General features: G+C 37.3%; 1 protein-coding gene across 1 annotated transcript in view; it reads left to right on the top strand.

Annotated features, from left to right (window-relative positions):
- LOC118500231 (protein eyes shut homolog) overlaps window positions 1-20,222 on the top strand; it is a 271,851-nt gene that overhangs the window by 72,046 nt on the left and 179,583 nt on the right. The gene's annotated exons all lie outside the window — the stretch shown is intronic.

The following is a 20,222-nucleotide window of genomic DNA, read 5'->3' as shown; positions in this document are numbered from 1 at the left end:
AACTTGTACAGATTATAATAATTCAAGTCAAGGAAAATTGACCAAATCTCACAGGAAATATCTTAATTAATTCACTTCAGTGATTCTAAGAAGAAAGCTATCAAGTCATTAATGACTTCATAAAAGTAAATACCTATATGCATAGTGTGTGAAACAGAAAAATTCTATTTAAAAAAGTAGGGTACAAAATGGAAGGCAGAGATGGGCACTGAAAGTAATCACTGGAATAGAAAATGATAAGAGAGAGAGAGAACCAAATGGCAAAGACAAGGAACAGAGGAACTGACAAGCATGATAAAGCCAAGGGGATATATTTATCAGATAGTCACAGGCTGACTATAATAAATTTGAATAAAAAGCATGGTTTAGTGAAAAAGAAAGAGAGCAACTCTTAGGGCATCTAAAACCTTTGCTCCTGATTAACTGTGTCTGAGTCTGTGACTTGATTTACACATTTGTAAAACAACAACAGCATTATAGACCTACCTTATATAGAGAAAGTATAACAGATATAGTTTTAAAGGACTTTAAAAGAGAGTAGATTTTGAGGCTAAGAGTGAAGGTAACTTCCTTGGCCACAGTCACTTTTCTGAAGGAAACAAAATCAGGGCTTTACTTAATGAGCATTCCGCTTTATAATGAACCCATTGATAGCAATTATTTTTAAAATAATAATGCAGAAGTTATCCAGCAAGACAACCTTCAAAACCCTGTAGAAAAACTTGCATCTTTGCCTAGTAAGTGAATAAACAGGGAAAAAAACTTCTGACTTTCTAATGCCTGAAATATTTGACATTTAACCTTAATAAATATTGTCAATGAGGCTTTACCATTGATGGAATTACAGAAGTGACAAGAATTGTGTTTCCTTCCCTCCTATATATGGTCAACAGATTCTATCATAACCCCCATCATCTCCTCTCCTGCCATTCAAGCCTTGTATGTTCCCCTCTAACTTCAGTGTAGATGGGACCAGTAGTTTACTTTTAGCCAACAAAATAATGAAGAGATTGGGGTGATGGGGTGTCACTTACTTCCATGATTAGGTTACATAGGATTGTGAGCTGCAGCTTGGAAGGACACTCTGTCACGCTGATTTCGATAAACCATGTAGCAATTCTGGGAAGGTCCATATGACAAAGCATTGAGGGTAGCCTCCAGCCAACAAGCAGCGAGGAGCTAAAGATAGCCACTTGCCAGCTACATACCCTACAAATAAAATGCTTCTTCATATTCTATGAACAACATGATTTCTATCTTCATCACCAGAACTTAAGTCCCATGAATTACCCCTTGCATTATTGTACATAGGACATGCTGGTACCTGGCAACTATGACTTCCATTCCAGCATGTCTCTGGGCATGCCAAAACCACAGTACATTGCAGTTAGCCAGTGCCAGTACAACAACAACAAAAACAGACATTCCAGAGGGATCATAGGGACAGGACTGAAAAATTTATCAAAAGCAGGAAATCAAGGGAAGATGCAAAGAATGATTGTTGGGTTTTGAATCTGGTAACAAGAATGCTTGAATAATTGCAGGAAGAAGAGGGAAGAGTATGAGTTCAGTCTGGGCCTTCTGTCTTCAAAAGTCAGATAACCATCCAAATAGGTATACCCACATGTTAACAATGGTCGGGGCAAACACACAGATCTGAGGTCAACTATGCAGACCTTAAGGCTCAACTATATAATTACTGAAAGGAAGAGAAAAAAAAGAAAAGAAAAGAAAAGAAAAGGAAAGGAAAGGAAAGAAAAGAAAAGAAAAGAAAAGAAAAGAAAAGAAAAGAAAAAGCAGGGCAAGGAAACATTTTTAGAAAAACTGCATTCGTATTTTGTAGGAAGGGAGCAGAATGAGTAGCAGAGTGATTAAAAAGAAATAAAAAGTAAGGAGAAGGAAGCCATCCAAGGTAGGTGCTCTGGACTGAATATTTACATCCCCCACAATTCATATGTTGAAACCCTAATCTCCAATGTGATGATTTTTAGTGGTGAGGCTTCTGGGAGGCAATATCAGGTCATGAGGGTGGAGCCATCATGAATGGGACCAAAAGTTCAGTACAAGAGCTCAGATAGCCAAGGGGCCACAGAGAAGATCACCAGGATGAAAATGTTATCTGTCACTTCTTCCCAGTCTGTGTAAAATACCAATACCCAACCATATGTAGAACACTCCACCACTCTATGCTGTAACCCAAAAAGAGAACCAGATATGTACTGCCAGGGAACTCCCACTGAGGCCATTAGCAGCCTCAGACCAAAGGAGGTGTTCAAGAAGAATGCAGAGCAAAGAAGTAGATCACGAAGAACCACCATCATGACCAACTCCTGGCCCCCAGCAGACACATACTGATACTTAAACTACAGTGAGTGGTATAAAGTGTTCTAACCAAGGAACCTAGATATCCTTTGTGCTACTGAGCCCCATCCTGACTTTGACAAAGAATCTGAACTGACTTAATGCATTTGATAACTCACTTGCCACGTGTATTATTGTCTAAAGTCAAAGGCTGCTTTTCCTCTTTATGCTGCCACATCACAAAAGGGATCTCTCCAAAATCTTCCAAGCTCTCTTCCAACCCTTCTCAATCTTTGCATCTTGTGATGCCATCTGACTTGATCTCACTCCTGAGCCAAGCCAGGCAGACTTCTAAACTCCCATCCTCTCTTTTCCTGTTTTCCCCAAATGGGATATTGGATGCAAGACAGCTTTCAAAAGAGTACAGCAATTTAAATGAGATATATTAATATTCAGTTTTTCTGAATTCAAAGGCAATGGCCAAAGTGACCTGTTGGAATTCTTTTTAGGTTTACAGTTTTATTATTTTATTTTCAAAATAATAGGCCATCTTTGTTGAGAATAAAAAAATCATTATTACAAAGATAAGAAGAAAGCTCTTTTCCCTCTCTGATTTCCTATCTCAAGATAAAGTGACACTAATGTTTTAATACCATAGTAGGCATGCATGATGCTTTTATTTAAAATGCAAAGCTAATTTCTCATAACAGCTTAATCATTTTAGTCTACAGACTTTCATCTACAAGTTAGGGAATGCCTCCTAATGAGGTATACAAGGGGGGACCCCCCAAAAAACAGAATTGTCTTCTGAAGGGCAGGCTCCTTGTAACATAGGCTTCCCCTGCTAGGTGAATGTTCTGGAAACCCATCTGTATCGGTGTACCAGTTGGCATTGTTGTGAAAGGCTTCATTTGTCTTCAGTGAACTTTTTTTGAAGAATCTTTCAACATGTTTGCCTATTTCATGACAGGTGATTTATAAGCACATCTGCCCACACCGCAGAGTGTTCAGCAGTTTTTGACCAAAAAACAATATGACCTCCACTCGCCTTCCTATTCACCCAATCTCACCCCAAGCAACTTTTTTTTTGTTTCCCTGGATGAAAAGTCCTCAGAGGGAAATGTTTTGCCAATGTGGAAGAGGTAAAATAAAAAATGGCAGAAGCCTAAAAGGCATCAAAATTGATGAGTTCAAAACTGTTCTGAGTAATGGAAAAAATGTCTCCATAGGTGTATTGTAGCAAATGGAGAGTACTTTGAAGGGGACTGAATTTTAAACATGTAAGAATAAATAGCCAATTTTTTAATAAATAAAATAAATTCTGGTTGTTTGGGGCACCCTCCCATATAAGAACCTTAAGAGAAGCAAAATTTTTCAATCCACACATGCACTTGAACATTCTAATTCATATCCCCTGTGAACTCATGCCCACTCTCCCCAACTATAAAGAATAACATGTAAAGAATAATAGTGGTTTAAGAGAAAACCCTTAAAAAGTCATCCTCTAAACAAGAGTAAGATGGTAAGTTAACAGGGGGTCAATGCACAAAGCTACACTTTATGGTTCACAAAGTGAAATACAGTTACCTAGCTATTTATAAACAAAATCATTACTAATTTTAGTAGCTTGGTTGATATAATTCACTGTTATTAAGTGCTGTCCCTACATTGTCAATGAAGGTAATCTGCTTACAAGAAGTCAAATTTCATGGAAAGCTATTGAGGGAAAGTATTACTGTAGCAGCTTTACTGAGCAAATGTCATTCTGCTTTGAGTACCATCTCACATTTCTGGGCAGTATCCAATCTTTTTCATTTCGTTATAAATCTGTGCTAGAATTTTCAAACCCCTGTGGTTGCTTATTTCAGAGAAATCCAAATTGCATGTAGTGAAATTCAGTTTAGAAAGTGATACAGAAGGGTTATTCTGAGTATCTTAATCTCTGTGGACTTTGAACAAGCTGTTTCCAAAAGGGCATAGGAAGGTTAGCAAATTAAACAGATATTATTTTAAATCACTTTCTCCTTTCTGTGCCAGATGTTTTAAAATATGTTAAACAATAATTAAAAAGGGGCATCAGGTTTGGGAATATACCCTATATAACCACTGCCCTGAAAACTAATGTCACTGACATTGTAGTCATTGATTATTGAGACATGAATTTCAGATTTCGTCTGAATTTTACCAGGAGCTAAGTGTACATTAATGTATTTTGTCATGCATTAAAAGTCAGTAATACCACATGTGAGTGAATGTGCTTTCTGTGCCTCTAATTGTTCTCATAGCTTTGATTCATCACCAGCCATTGCAATCCTCCATGTACCTGGACATGGGTTAGCAAACTTTCTTGTAAAGGGTCAGGTAGCAAACATTTTAGACTTGGTATCTCAACTATTCAACTCTGCTCTTGGAACACCAAAGTAGACCTTAAAGATATGTGACTGTGTTCCAACTTTCTTTACAAAAACAGGTGACTGTCAGGGTTTGGCTTAAGGACCACAGTTTGCAGACTACTGAACTGGGGCAATGGAAGGATAAAATAGTTCTATTTGGTCAATTGACCAAGAAAATCTGATTCAATTTAAATTTTCCATATTAAGCAATGTAGCTAGCTGGCTAGATGACTATATAGATAGACAGACACACAGACAGATAGATAGATACAGATATTATAAAGTATTGGCTCACACAATTATGGAGAATAGGAAGTCCCACCACCTGCCACCTACAAGCTGGAGACCCAGGAAAGACTGGTGGAGATTTCAATCTCAATCTGAAGGCCTGAGAACCAGGAGCATTAATAGCAAGAGAAGACTGACACCACAGCTCAACAGTCAGGCAGAGAGCAAATTCAACCTAGCTCTACTTTTTCTTCTATTCAGACCCTTGAGGGATTGGAAGATGCTCACCCACATCAGGATGGGCCATCTGCTTTACTCAGTCGACCAATTCAAATACTAATTTCTTCTGGAAATACCCACAGATACACCCAGAAATAATGTTTAAACAGCTATCTGGGCATCCCATAGCCTAGTCAAGTTGACACATAAAATTAACTGTAACTAGCAATTTCAAAACAAAGTATATATGTCTTAACATCAGGAAACTTTCATTATTCTCAGTGTCTGAATAGAAGTAAAAGGTAGTTTCTTTCATTCTTTTCTTTCAATCCATTTTCCCTATTATCTAATTCTATAGACATATTTTTGACATTAACAAAAGGTCATTTTTCATGACTTCCGAAATTAGTTTTCAAATCATTTAGCAATTTGAAATGAGGTAGGAACCATAAATTGAATTCAAAACTGCAATGGCAACAATTATTACAGAGTACAAAAAATTAGGGCATTGTGTCTTAGCTTTTCCATCTGCTCTGCCATGAGTGGCAATCCTCTACAAAATATTCACTTGTCTTCATTGTCATTTCACAGTGGCATGTACTTAGTCACCACCTACTGAGATCTTTTAGTTCTTTTTCTGTATCTAGGTCAGATTACCCATAATCTAGCTCAGCAGGTGAGTGTAGTCTTCTAAATACCTAGGGAAAAAGGAACCTATTCCAGATCAATTTCTCACCACCATATTTAGACTAATAACATCTTCAAATGTTTAACCTTTATCATGGTTGCTACACTTTCTGTCTCCAGTCAACATCCTTGAAATTTTACTGGGATTTAAGTGTCTCCTGTATTACAGGGCTCCTTTGTATTTAGTTAGATTATTCTCAGCTGTGAAAGTTTGCCATCGGGCATTCAAACATCTCAACTGTAGGCGGCCCCTCCAGTAGAAATGAGGAAGGAAGGGAAAATATCTAACTAGGTTTCAAGTAAAAACTTAGAAGTATATGTGGTTTTTCACATTTCTCTCACATTAATTAACTAGGCATTTAAGGCATTTATCAATGGATTCCATTCATTAAAAGTTTAAACTTTATGGGGTGCAAATATAAAAGGTTTTCTGTTTCTTCTGTCATTGGTACCAAACATGCTTTGTTGGATCACTCTTTACTTTCCCTTAATGGAATATCATGCAGGTTCCACAGGCTTCTCTTTGTGTTCACAGAGTAAAAGCATCTAGTTCAACCTACTCCAGTTAAAGCTTCTATCTCATACCCAGTTTAGCAATCAGCAATCCTTTACTGTGTTGGGTAGATGTCCAGTTCAAGAACTTGACAAGTAAAGTCATGTGTTCTTCCTGATGCCTTTCTACCCCTCTTCTGCTTCTAGTTTCTCCAGATTTAGGGCTCTCTTGGGGCAGGAGGGATTTGGTCGAAAGAGATCCAAAGGCTTTCTTATTAACAGGTATCATATTGGTTCTATATGCTCTCTCTGCAACACAAACTCAGTGCTGGATCTCTTGGCTCATGAATGAGTCTTCACCATGCCCCACACAAAGGGTTATTATTACAGGACCCAGTTGTCTGAGGGGGGAAATGTTCTCTGGTGTCTTTCTCCTGGCCCTTTACTTCACAACTCCTTATCTGCTAGTGTCCCCTCACCCAGAAGCAGAGCTGGTTTACTCTGAAGCTAATGAAACTTAAGAGACCCCAACCTTTGTTTTTCTGAAAACTGGAGCTTGCTAGGCATTGCAGTGGATTGTTAAAATTCTCTTTCAAAAGGGAAACCAGGTTGCAGTCAGTAAGCATTTTCTTGTAAGCATTTCCTATGAAGAGCCTAAAGAGATTTCAGAGAAACACACCAAATATCCAAGTTTCCTTGTAATTCATTTATTTCTTTGTGTTCTAAATTAATATTCATTTGTATATATATTTTGTATATGTACTTTCAAATCATTTTTGTTATAAAGGGACCAAGAATTATATAAGTTTTAGGCCACCAAAATCTATACTTACCTCTGGACAAAAGACTATCTTCTTAGGGTCCTGGCAAGATAACTCAAGCAAAGTATCTTAGGTTAATTTTCAACAAATTATAAACCTGACTTTTATACAGGTGTATAATGAACACATACCAAAGATTTATCTCATTAATAAAGGAACCAGCATGATGGTAAAGCTGGTTCAATGAGAATTCAAGAGACTGGGCATATATAGTCACTGAATGAATGTTGAAATAAGATTGCTAGGTTAGAGACAAAATTGGTTAGTATCCTACAAAAGAATAAAATGTAATGGTGCGGGGGGTGGGGTCTTTTCTACCAATAGGTACTCATCTTCATAAGACAAAAATCTGCAATTTATCCATAACTTCACAGAGATGGGCCTATTCAATGGTAAATAGTGAGTCAAATAAAAATCCTTTCTTCTAGAAAATTTCATAATGCTTAAGCAGGCCCACTGGACAATACTCTAGTAGAATATTAAAAGAACATGAAGTAATCCTTCTTTTTTATTTCTTAGTTTTGAACTTTTTCTGAACATCGGCCACCTTCTGCATTACCAAGAGATGGGAGTCCAGCTGCTTCAGTGCTACCCTCTGCTTTCTTTAATGTGTAGCAGATGGGAGGTAATCATAAGTGAAAGAGTACCTTGAAACCCAGACCCATTTAAGTCTTCCACAATATGGGAAGCAAACATGCCAATGTGATTATTAGGGAACTAGGAAAAGTACAGGCATGTTTTAGCTCCTCATTACTTAAACAAAATATAATGTAACACATTACAAGAAAATATTTGGGTAACTTCTGGATTTTTCTACAATATTCATGTTTGGAAATTACTTTAAGCCAAGTCCATTTAATTGAAATGGGATTTGTGTGTCTTTAAGACCATCCACCCATCTTTTCTTTCACACTGTGAGCATTTGCAGAGTACCCCTTTTGTGTTAAGCAGAATGATAAGTGTGGGATTTACAAAGATGGACAAGGCATATGATACTTTTCTCCAAACTCCTTTGCCTATGATAATCTCAGGTTAGTAAAGCAGTAAGGAATGCCAAATAAAATGTGTTTTTTCATTTATAAATATAAAGCAGTCTTATGTTAAAACAGCCTAGCAGTTGCGGACTTTTTTTACCTTTTTTTTTTCCTTTTTACATTGAATACATTTTAATTCTGAAAAAACCTGATATCCAAATGTAAATAGAAAACATTTAAAATTATTTACTATTGTTTATTCTCAGCGTATGATAAGCAAATATATAATCATATTATATACATGTATATATATAAAACAATGGTACATTTCTATGCTAAAAGACCATCTATAATTTTTAAAGTAATTACACATTCAAATGGTAGATTTTGAAACACACAAACTATGAGAGCGAACAGTAAAACTATAAATACAACAATACAACACACCCAGTTTTTCAATGGGCAATCCTTCATAGACTTTGAAATGTCACTGAATTGATAGGCTTTATTTATTTCTTTATTTTTTAACTTTTTAAAAATGTATTTAAATTATTTTTATTTTATAATTACAGTTGGCATACATTGTTATATTAGTTTCAGGTGTACACTCCGGTGATTAGATATTACATAACTTCCTAAATGATCATCCTGATAAATCTCATACCCATCTGACACCACAGGTAGTTCTTAGAATATTATTGGCTATATTCCTTTACATCCCCATGATTATTCTCTAACAACCAATCTGTACTTTTTAATTCCACACCTTTTTCACTCACTCCTTCAACTCTCCTCCCATCTAGCAGTCATCAAAATGTTCTCTGTATTTATAAGCCTGTTTCTGTTCTGTTCATTCACTTATTGGTTTTTAGATTCAATTGTTAATAGATATGTATTTATTGCCATTTTATTGTTCATACATATTTTTTATCCTTTTTCTTCTTTGTAAAGAAGACCCTTTAACATTTCACATAATACCCTTTTGGTGATGATGAACTCCTTTAACTATTTCTTCTCTGGAAAGCTCTTTAGCTATCCTTCTATTCTAAAGGACAACTTTCCTGGGTAATCTTCATTGTATGGCCTTACATTTCATCACTTAGAATATTTCCTAATAATCCCTTCTGGCCTACAAAGTTTCCACTGAAAAATCAACTAATAGCCTTATGGGAACTCCCTTGCAGGCAACTATTTGTCTCATGCTGCTTTTAAGATTCTCTCTTTGTCTTTAAACTTTTGCACTTTAATTATGATGTGTCTTGGTGTGGGCCTCTTTGGGTTCATCTTGTTTGGAACTCTGTGCTTCCTGAACCTGAGTGTCTATTTCCTTCACCAGGTTACAGAAGTCTGCTGTCATTATTTTTTCAAATAAGTTTTCAATTTTTTTCTCTCTTTTTTCTGTTTCCAGCACTCCCCATGCTATGGATGTTGGTACATTTGAAGTTGTCCCCAAGCTCCTTACGCTATCCTCATTTTTTAGATTCTTTTTTCTTTTTGCTGTTCTGATTGGCTGGTTTTTACTTCCTTATATTCCAAATCACTGTTTTGATTCTTGGCTTCATTTACTCTGCTGTTGATTTTCTGTAAACTATTCTTTATTTCAATTAGTATATCCTTCATTTCTGAAATTTTTTATGGTTTCTATGTCCTTTTTTATGCTGTTGGAGTTATTACTGAATTCATTGAGCATCCTTATAACCACTGTTTTGAACTCTGCATCTACTAGATTTCTTGTCTCCATTTTGTTTCATTCTCTTTGTGAAGTTTTGTTCTTTCAATTGAGTCATGTTTCTTTGACTCCTCCTTTTGACAGCCTCCCAGTGTTTGTTTCTATGTATTAGATAGAGCTACTATGTTTCTCAGGTTTGATAGAGTGGCCTTATATAGTGTCCTATAGGGTTCCCCCATCATCTAAGCTAGACACTCCAGCTGCATCCCCTTTCCCATGTGAACTGTGTATACCCTCCTCTTGTTTTGATCATTGATTGCTGTTGACATGTCAATGGGATAGATTTACCCCCAGGCTGACCAGCTAGAAGAACTTGCTGTGACCACTAACCACCAAGGATGATCAGCTGTGAAGGGGTGATCATCCCCCACCCCACAGAGCAGGACGTACTTCAGCAGAACTCTGTTGCCTAATGAGTCTTTCCCTGGAGTGTGAAGCTTGTGGAGGTATTTGGGTTGTCCTTTTATGTGCTCTGAAGCTGTCTACCAGGTGCATTGGCTCTGGGGCCACCCAAGAAATGCAAGCCAATATCAGGCCAAAGGCCACCTGGTATGAGCTACAAAGTGATCTGCAGATGGCTGCTTCTTGTGCTGGGCTTGGAGATTCCAGGCAAGTCCAAGCTGTGAACTAGGGCCAGTTGCTTCTAGTGCAGGGCCTGGGGCCACTTAGCAAGAGGTATGGGGATGCTGCTTCTTTGAGAGATCTTAGGAAGGTCTGGTGAATAAGCCAAGACCTGCAATTCATATGGAAGAGGCACTGGAAACATATTGGGTTGGCCTGAATTTTGAATGGGGCAGGGTCTCAGGGAATCACCAGGGTGGGACTCACAATGTCAGCCAAGTTAATGGACATTCAGATATGGCACCCCCCGTGTTGCCAGATAAATCAGTCCCTTCCTGTATGTATGTCTCTGGTGCTTTTCAAGCTTCTGCCTAACACTGGAGCTCAGAGGGAGTGAGTCTAAGTAAGTCCATGCATGGTCCTTTTAAAAGAAATTCCCTGGGACTCCTGAAGCCCTTTCACTCAGCCTCAATCCCCACTGGTTTTTACAGCCACAAGTTATGGGGACTTCTCTTTCTGGCACTGGAACTGTGGGCTGAGGGGCCTGGTGTGGGGCTGGGACCACTCACTCCTCAGAGGGGATCTCCACAACAAGATGGCCCTCCCAATTTTTATCTGCTACATGTGGGTGAGGGACTAGCCCATTCCACATTCCACATTACCACCCCACCCTCCTAGTCTCATGTGGCTTCTTTAAATCTCTAGTTGTAGGACTTCCACTCAGCTAAATTTCAGATAATTCTGAATGATGGCTGTTCAGTGGTTTAGCTATAATTTTCATGTGGTTGTGCAAGGATGTGAGTACCACATTTACCTATGCCATCATCGTGACCAGAGCCCTTATTGTTTATCTTTTGGGTCTCATTTCTTTCCCCTATTCTGCAAGTGCCAGGTATTGTGCAAATAGATTAATGTGAAGTCATTTATTCTTGCTTGGAGAGTGACTGAAGCTGCAGGGTTTTTAGTTGCTTATAAAAGGATATCACATATTTGGAAAGCATAACTCTTACTGATGTAAGTGTCACAGGGTTTTTTGGTAAAGTACAAATGCAGTTTAAATTGATTTTCTAACCACTTTTTTTCCTACCATCCTTGAGAGCAGCAACAAGGGTTGGGCATTTGTTTTTATAGGGCAGAAGGCATTTAGTTCTCTGCACATCAGTTTCATTAAAGTTTTGATTGCGAATACAATTATATTTAAGTGAGAACAATTAAAGTAAACATGGAAGAAATTGTGTCATTTACTCCAAATTTAAAAAATCTCAGAGTTAAATATTTCAAGGTCTGACTAATGGAAAAGACCTCTATCAAATTTCACACATATTTTTTACATCATATTTATGCATCAAGGTCAAACAAGTGAGTGGGGAGGGAATCTCATCTTCAATTTTCTCTACCCTCAGGTAATAATACATGGAGAACTCATTTACCCTGATTGATCTGCCTGGGCATAAGAGACCTCTCTGGCTTAAATCCCATCTGAAAACTTTCTTTCCTCTCTTTTTCTTATAGAATGTTAAGGGCTTTTTTTTCCCCTCTACTTCAAAGAACAAGCAAGCAAAATATAAGCTGTTAATATGTTTTCCTTGACTGCTTTTCTTCTCTTCAGAAACTATTTATTAATGGGTTTATTTTAGCAGGGAATTATGTGCTAAACCTATTTGTTTTATAACCAGAAGCATTTTTCCTTGTTTTAAGCCTACATGACTTAACACTTACAGATTGAACTTGTATAACAACAACAAAAATGATTTGGTAAATTGTGTTAATCATGATGATTTTTATACATAATTAGACATGCCACTGTTAAAAGTGTGTGAAAAGCTTGACAAACAAAATAAAAACAGAGCAAAGTTAAAGCTGGAATAAAATATGAAATATCCAGAATCCCTTTGCTTAGGTTTGTAAAATGCTTAAAACAAGAAGTTTAAATAATTAATTTAGGAAGGAAACAAATCAGTCCTTTTGGTTCAGCAGTAGACAAAGTTCCCAATACATTCTGTTCCTTGCCCATTTACTAGAATATTATGTAACTTAGGACCATTGCTTAACCTTTCATTCTAGGAAAACTAAGTAAAAATTGGTGCCACCCACCTACCTAAACCTCAAGTGATTTGGAGCCAAAAGTTCAAATATGCTAAAGAATTAAGAATATAAAAGCTAGATGGAAAAACACTGGGAAATAACGTTGGTTATTGTTGATTGACATTAAAATGCAACAGTGGCTTCAAGCAAGCACTGTCCAGGTATTCACACTGCTGATTGTCATTGACCTAACAATTACCAAGTGCTGTCTTTAGTATGGAAAATGATGTAGTGGCATTGTCCTGATGTGACTTTATCTTCAAGTGATGATAATACTTCAAATATTATAGGAACATAGATTTAGATCTTTCATAAATGGGAAAATGAGTGAGTTAAGAGATTTGTTCAAGTTGACACTGAAAATAAAGACAGGATAAATCACAATCTTCTAGATCAATGTACTCACTTAGCATAAAGTTTTCTAGATCCATCCATATTGTTGCAAAGAGTAAAATTTTCTTCTTTTTATGGCCAAATGGTATTCCATTGTGTAAATGTCCCATAGTTGTTTTATCCACTCATCTACTGATGAACACTTGGGCTGCTTCCATACCTTGCTGATTGTAAATAAAGCTGCAATAAACAAGGGGGGTACTTATGTTCTTTCAAATTAGTGTTTTGGGATCCTTCTGATATATTCCCAGAAGTGGGATCACTGGGTCAAAAGGCAGATCCATTTTTAATTTTTGAGATATCTCCATACTGCTTTCCACAGTGGTTGCACTGGTCTGCATTCCTACCACATACTAAGATTTATTGATGATAGCCATTCTGACAGGTGGGGAATGATATTTCATTTTGGTTTTCATTTGCACTTATCTGATGATTAGTGATGTTAAACATCTTTTCATGTGTCTGTTGGCTATCTGTATGTCCTCCTTGGAAACATGTCTATTCAGGTCCTTTGCACATTTTTTAATTTATTTATTTTTTTTTTGGAGAGAGGGGAAGTGAGGGAGAAAGAGTGGGAGAGAAACATCAATGTGAGAGAGAAACACAGATCAGTTGCTTCTCATATGTGCCCTGACCAAGACCAAACCTTCAACTCATGCATGTACCCTGATCAGAATTGGACCAGTGACCTTTCACTTTACAGGACAAGACCCAACCCACTGTGCAACACTCATATTTTTTCTATTTTTATAAGGCTTTCAAAGTAGAAGATTGTCCATCAACCATTGGGAATATACTTTGAGTTTAGTATGCTACAATACTAAGGATACTATCTTTACACCTGAGTTAACTCGCACAGGCTCTCAGACGTCCAGTTTTCTCTTTTCAGTACTAGATTAATAGGACTTATAACAAATATAGTTTGCATGTAAATTCAGTGTCACTGGCAGAAAATCATGCCTAAATATTGGAGTTTAGTGTTTAGGTAAGAAATTATCTGAACATAGGAACTCTGTGGGAAGATTATACCTTAAAAATCACCTGACTTGTTTCCATCCCCTTTGATCTCTCACAAATGTTCTAGGACTATTTTATTTTTTTCCCCAATCTACCTACCCACACAGAAACAGAAATTACAGCCTCAATGCTGTTCTAGTCCTAATAGGAGCCATAAATATTTACATCCATGATTGCAGAATGACACTTTCTGCTCCGAAGGAGAGAGAATTGGGGTAGGGAATGGATGGTGGAAAGAAAAGGAGTTATAGAACAGGAATTCTCTGAAGTAGAAAGAAAATCCTTTGTCTCAGGACCAGAGCAGAGTAAAGAGGACTTGGTGCCTGGCTGACCTTGAATGCAGGCCAACCATTGTCACATTTGGTAGTCCTAGATGCCTTAAATTTCCTTTGGACAGATGTGCACCATCCCCAGACATGTAGGCATGAGTGGACACTTGATCTCCAAGTGAGGTGGGACTGCTCAATGGTAGACTCCTAGGCTCAAGTCTCATACCTGCTCCTCTAGGTGTTGTGGGCACATATTCTCCCTGAATTTTTGTCTCATTTGACTGAACATTGTCCAGACCTTTCTAATTCTAAATACCTAAAAATCTAAATTCCTTCCAATGCTATTATTTATAGGATAAAAGTATATCACCTAATTTAAGTATTAAGAGAAATCAAAATGCATGCTGATTTGAATATGTTTAGAAATATTTTCCAGAGTATAGGGTTTATGACCTATTTATTGTATTATTTTTATGTCTTGCAAAAGGCTAGTATATAGTAGGTATTCTTTATTGATGTGAGCTGACATGAAGATGAATGTTTCCTTGTCAAAAAATAACTTCATAATATGAAATCTATAAGATGAAAACATCAATGAAAACCCTAAAAAAATAAATTTAAGGTATTTCTAACCTACCTTTTATGAGTTTGGGTTTAAATAAGAGCATGGGGATTGCTTTTCTTTATTTTACTGTTAGTGTGTAAGTTGTGGGCAGAAAAATATTCTAATGGATTTCTGTCTTAAATAATAGAGTGAATATTTAATAATATGCATAATTCTGTATATTCTATGTGCTCATTATGTCATTAAATAATCTCATGTAGTGTTTTAGGGATTTATTTTGTTCTCTGAGTGTATATCATTATGATAAAAGTAAAACAAAGATTTGAAGCTAAACAAAAATGTGAGGATCAATGATAAATGGAAAAATCCATCCTTTGCTCCTTTATTGGCTCAGTCTATTGACAGTGGTCACTTATGTACCTGGGGATTGGACACCAACCAGTGTAAGTGTGATTTTGAGAATCCAGCTCCTCACCCCCACAGGGCCAGCTACATGATTCATGGGGCCTAGTTCAAGATGACAATGTAGAGTCCCTACTTCATAAAGTAGGGAAAAAAAAACTTTACTTTTTTTTGGTAGTCTCTCTTTCTCAATATTACTGTGTTTTTTATTTGATATCTAAAGCCACATTTCCTCGAGCATAAGGATGCTCACGGGGTAAGTACAGACCTGCACAGGCACCTGTGTTTAGCACAAGGAGTGCATTTTGCAGCTAGCCCTGACTTTCTCAGTTCCCACACCTGGGCCCCTGCAAGGGGTGAAGATGGCAGTGGTCACTTGGGAGGGCAGGGAAGCAGGTGACTGAGAACTTTTTCTGGAAACATGGGAAGGTGACGAAACCGCAGGACTTCAGGACACTGGCACAGCTCCATTGTCTCACCTTATTTTACTTACTTTACTTCACCAAAATCAAAGATAACACAGTAATAATTTCAAGGCAGCAGCGTCAGAGCACTAAACTTCTAGTGCAGGCCCTTTTGAGCATAATTCCATGTGCAACTACAATGGCCTTACACCCACAAGGCTGGCCATGCATGGGCCCTGACCGACAGTGTATGGGCTGATGGAGCACATCTCTCTGTTGGAGAAGCGATTCCTCTGTCCCCGGTCCTGAGGCAAGAGGGTTGACATTGCCTTTCTCCTTCTCCATCGTGAACTTTTCCTCACTTGTTCTTGATTTTGATCTAGTTTCTTTATATAAAAATAATGAGGGAAAGCAAAGTGGACAAGCAATTCTGATGAAGTATAATTTATACCAGTAAAATTACAATTCTCATGCAAATATAATATGAATTCATGTCAAGGTTTTATTTACCTCAGTAATTAATGAGGAAATTGGTATAGCATCAAAACTAATTTAAAGAATATTGGAGAAGCACTATTAAGATGGCTTGATTAAATATAAAACTGGTAATGTCCAATAGGACAATAAACTATAACATTGAGGGTACTTTTCCAATGGAAAGAAATTATCCTCATCTCTATCTGATAAAAATCTACAAGTTAACCTGGGCCCTACTACATTGTAAAATTGACCAGACAACAGAAAGTCAAGCCCAGCCCTGGAGAACTGCACTCCAAGAACATTCCAGTGACCTAACCTGCCTGTTCCAGATTGAGGATGATTTATCTGTCAATCTGATTGGCCTCATCTGAGTATTCTCTGGATTTTCACTTCATCTGACCATGGTATTGTGCACAAAAATAGATGTTTAATATACACAAGGTAGAGTAAAATAAGAATATATAACAATCAGGATACCTCAATATAATATATACATTATGGTATCCAGATCTATACATATTGATGTTCTGCTAAAAAATATATATCCCTATGGACTATAACCATATGCAGAAATAAGTAGAAGTGGAATATATTAACTTTGTTCTGTATACCTTCACAAAAGCTCAGTTTTGATATATTGTACATTCATTAAATATTATATATTGCTTATGTACAACCAAACGTATAGTTAGCATAATATAGACCTAGTTTTTACATATTTCTACCAAGAAATGTGTTCTCTTCATATTCAATTTGTATTACCAGCTAAAACATCTAAAAATGCCAAGTCAGGAGAAAATCCAGCAAAATTTCCCAGCTGCCTAACATGGCTGACTAGAGACCTAATAGTGGTGAACATCATCCTTTCTGAGCTCATCTTGGGAAGCTTTCTATGGGAAGGAAAACTGAAGCTTATCAAGGGTCATCTGGCAGGAGAGATTTTTATTAGTGTTTTGAGAATCCTCTGAGATATTCTGCCTTCACCTTTCCAGCCTTGTGAAATAGGTGACTGCAGATATCATAGCTAATATTCAAACTGAAATCGAACCACATAGACATGAAAAATCAACTTGACATCAAAGGTTATCCATCTTCCCACACTCACTTTTCTGGCTCCAATCTCAATTCCATAAGTGTTTTTATGTTTTACTTCACTTTTTAGAATAAGAAAAAAATGTTTCCACACATACCTCTGCATTTTCCCCTCTTCAATGCATCTGCAAATCCAGCTGTGATTCTTTGTTGTTTCTCAGCTATAGACTAAAAACCCATAAGCAAGACTTACAAAAAGAGAGAATTTTATTTGCCATGGAAAATATTCTAGTGTGAGCTACCACATCTTTATTTTAAACTAAGACTTTCTTCTAATCTTTGCATCCATAATATTTTTCTGATACTTTGTGAGTCTTTTTCAGAAACTCTCCATGAAAAAGCAGAGAAATGTTGACCTGCAATAGCCCCAAATAGCAAATACAAATATAAGAGCTAAGTATAGAAGGCACACACATCTCCATTTTAGAAAGGTCCCCTTTTATTAAATTAATGAAAGCAGGATTTTAAAAATATCCACACTGTGACAGTAATTCCAATGGCACTTGTGACAGTACAGTTTTATGTACCTAAAATGAAGCTGCAAAGTCAACTTTATCAAATGTTGCTGAGTAATTTTTTAACTCACTCTGCAGCTTAACAGCTATGTAATTTAGGGCAAGTCACCACATTACCTCCTTGGTTTCTTGCCCATGAGAGGTAAAAGATACCACTACTGACTGGGCCAACTCCCCAGAGCTGTAAGAGGGGGTGAAATAAAGCTACACACGGAAATGCTTTAAACTGCAAAGCACCATCCACATGCAAGAACATTTTATCATATAGGTGCAGGATGTTGAAAAGGAGAGAATGTGAAGGCTCTTTTTGATTTGAACAAGCAGCTTCTGGACTGCCCATGGGGATTAATTATAGATTTCCCACACTTCAAAAATATTCGCAGATTTATTTAAGTAGTGAGATGAAGAACCCACTGAAACATGGTGAGTTGATCAAAAGTCCAAAAAATTCTCCAGCCTTGCTTAACTCCCATTTGTGTCAGACTCACATCCATGCTTTTGATGCAAATATTTACAGTGAGGTAAATTCCTGTGATCACTGGGTAGCATTGGCTATGCATTAAGTCACTGGTTCTCTCTTTCCCCTCCAGGGAAATCCTAGTGTGAGGCTGTACCAGAGTTTCTAAAATATATTTTATTGTCCTTCAGCACCACATGGGCTACCTCATACTCCTTCTAGATAACCACCTGGGAGAGGGGAGGTAATGATAAAAATATATAACATCATTAACACTTAAACTGTCCCAATTACTTGATATGCAGTATCTCAATTATCCCTCACAGGAATTCTGTACAGTTCATGCTACAGTTATCTCCATTATATAAGTGACAAAATTAAGACACAGAGAGGTTAAACGATCTACCCTGGGTCACACCACTGGTGGGGGTGTTTTTAAATCTCCACTCTTCACCCACACCCTCTACTGCATCCCTATGGAATATTCTACTGAAATCACTCACAGCTGTTGCTGTTGTTTAAGGAACTTCTTAAGTGCTTTTCCATGTGTTGTGAATGGAGCTTTACCTTATTTGTTGATACATATGTTTAAAGTAGGCATTAAAACCCCTACTTTACAAAATAAGGGAACTGAAGTTCAAAAGGTTAATAAACAGCTTGCCCAGTTCACAGAATAAGTGACCTAAGTCACTTTGGATTTTAATCCAAATCTGTTTGAATCCTATGTCATATGTTCTTTCAATAATGTTGTGCTAAATCCCTGATTCTTTTCACACGGTATCTTCTGTTACAGGCTCTGTCTTCTGGGCCTAACTTACTCCTTCTTGTAAGGGGAAGATTCCAGCTGTACTCCCAGATCTTGCAAATACCAAGGCAGGTCCAAAAGCTAATTTAGGAAGCTATTCATGTTTTACTGAGGTCAGGTCAGTCAGTCCAACTGACAGAGCCACCACTCTCGTATCCCAAAAGAAAAGGATTGATGTAGTAGAGTAGAATGGATAGAGATCCTCACTTATAAACAAGCTGTTACACACGGCCCTGCAGATCCATTATATGACCAGTCGACTCTTAATGAAAGAAGGAGGACTGCTTAGTACCTGAGTACTTGTTAAAGGGTTAAGCCTTCCATGCTCATCAAAAATAAAATGCATTTTGATTTTTTCTGAAAGGCGCACAAATGTCACTACCTATTAGACTGGGAGAGCTGGGGCAGAAAATCCTACCTTTTAACACATGGGCGTTTTAAACCTCGAGTGGTCTAGTGAGCCTCTGTCCCTGTCTTCTGCCAGCCGCTACAACAAAGATTGGGAAATGACTGAATCCCTGCCTTTCTGACTCTTGTGGAGGAACAAAGCTTATTGATAGTAAGCGGTTTTGTACAAAGTAAAAATTCTACCCTATACATAGGAAAAATGTGAATAGAAAGGCTCTTGTAAGCCAAAAGCATTCTGCTGGTGTGGGCAAGAAGATGTTAAGTATATATATTCCACACATTTAAAAAAATCCAACTTAATCTCTGTAGTCTCCGTTAAATTTTTTTAGAGTTATCTAAAATCAGATAACAGAAGTACAAGCAGTTTTACTCCAATAGGAAGGCTCCATGGAGCTAAGCTAAGCAAAAGTGTAAAGTATTCATCAAGGTGGAAAAAATGCTTTCATTTTAGAAAGCTGGCAGTCTCTGTTGGCATAGTATGACAGCCACCATCTCACCTTATCAGCTGTTTTTTTTTTCCTGTGGCTTGGTCTACTGTAGCCTAAAATTGTCACTTTACTTGGCTAACCGCTAAATCATGAGCAGTAAAGGAGCTGCTTGTTGTTTTAATTGTACTAACAAGAGAAGAACTATGAGGGGAAAAATTCATGTTTCACTCTATTTGCCAGACCATTTGTGGATCTGGTGCTCTGATTTATAGGGTGACTTACACTGCTTCAGGACTCAGAGCTAAATTATAAAGTCGGTTTTCAGCTTCAGCAAATCCTCGCTGGGTCCTGCTGTGTTTCTCTTCATGGCAAGGGCTGGTGGATGACATCTGTAAGGATGCATGTTTTGCATATGAACTACCACAGAGCAGGAGACAAAGCCAAAAAAAAAACCCCAGCAATCCAACAATTCTTTTCTTTTTTGTGTGTGTATGTTG

The sequence above is a fragment of the Phyllostomus discolor genome, chromosome 4 (genome assembly GCF_004126475.2).
Source record: "Phyllostomus discolor isolate MPI-MPIP mPhyDis1 chromosome 4, mPhyDis1.pri.v3, whole genome shotgun sequence".
NCBI lineage: Eukaryota > Metazoa > Chordata > Mammalia > Chiroptera > Phyllostomidae > Phyllostomus > Phyllostomus discolor.
Note: the sequence above shows the minus strand (reverse complement) of the source record. Positions and strands in the feature narration are given on the sequence as shown.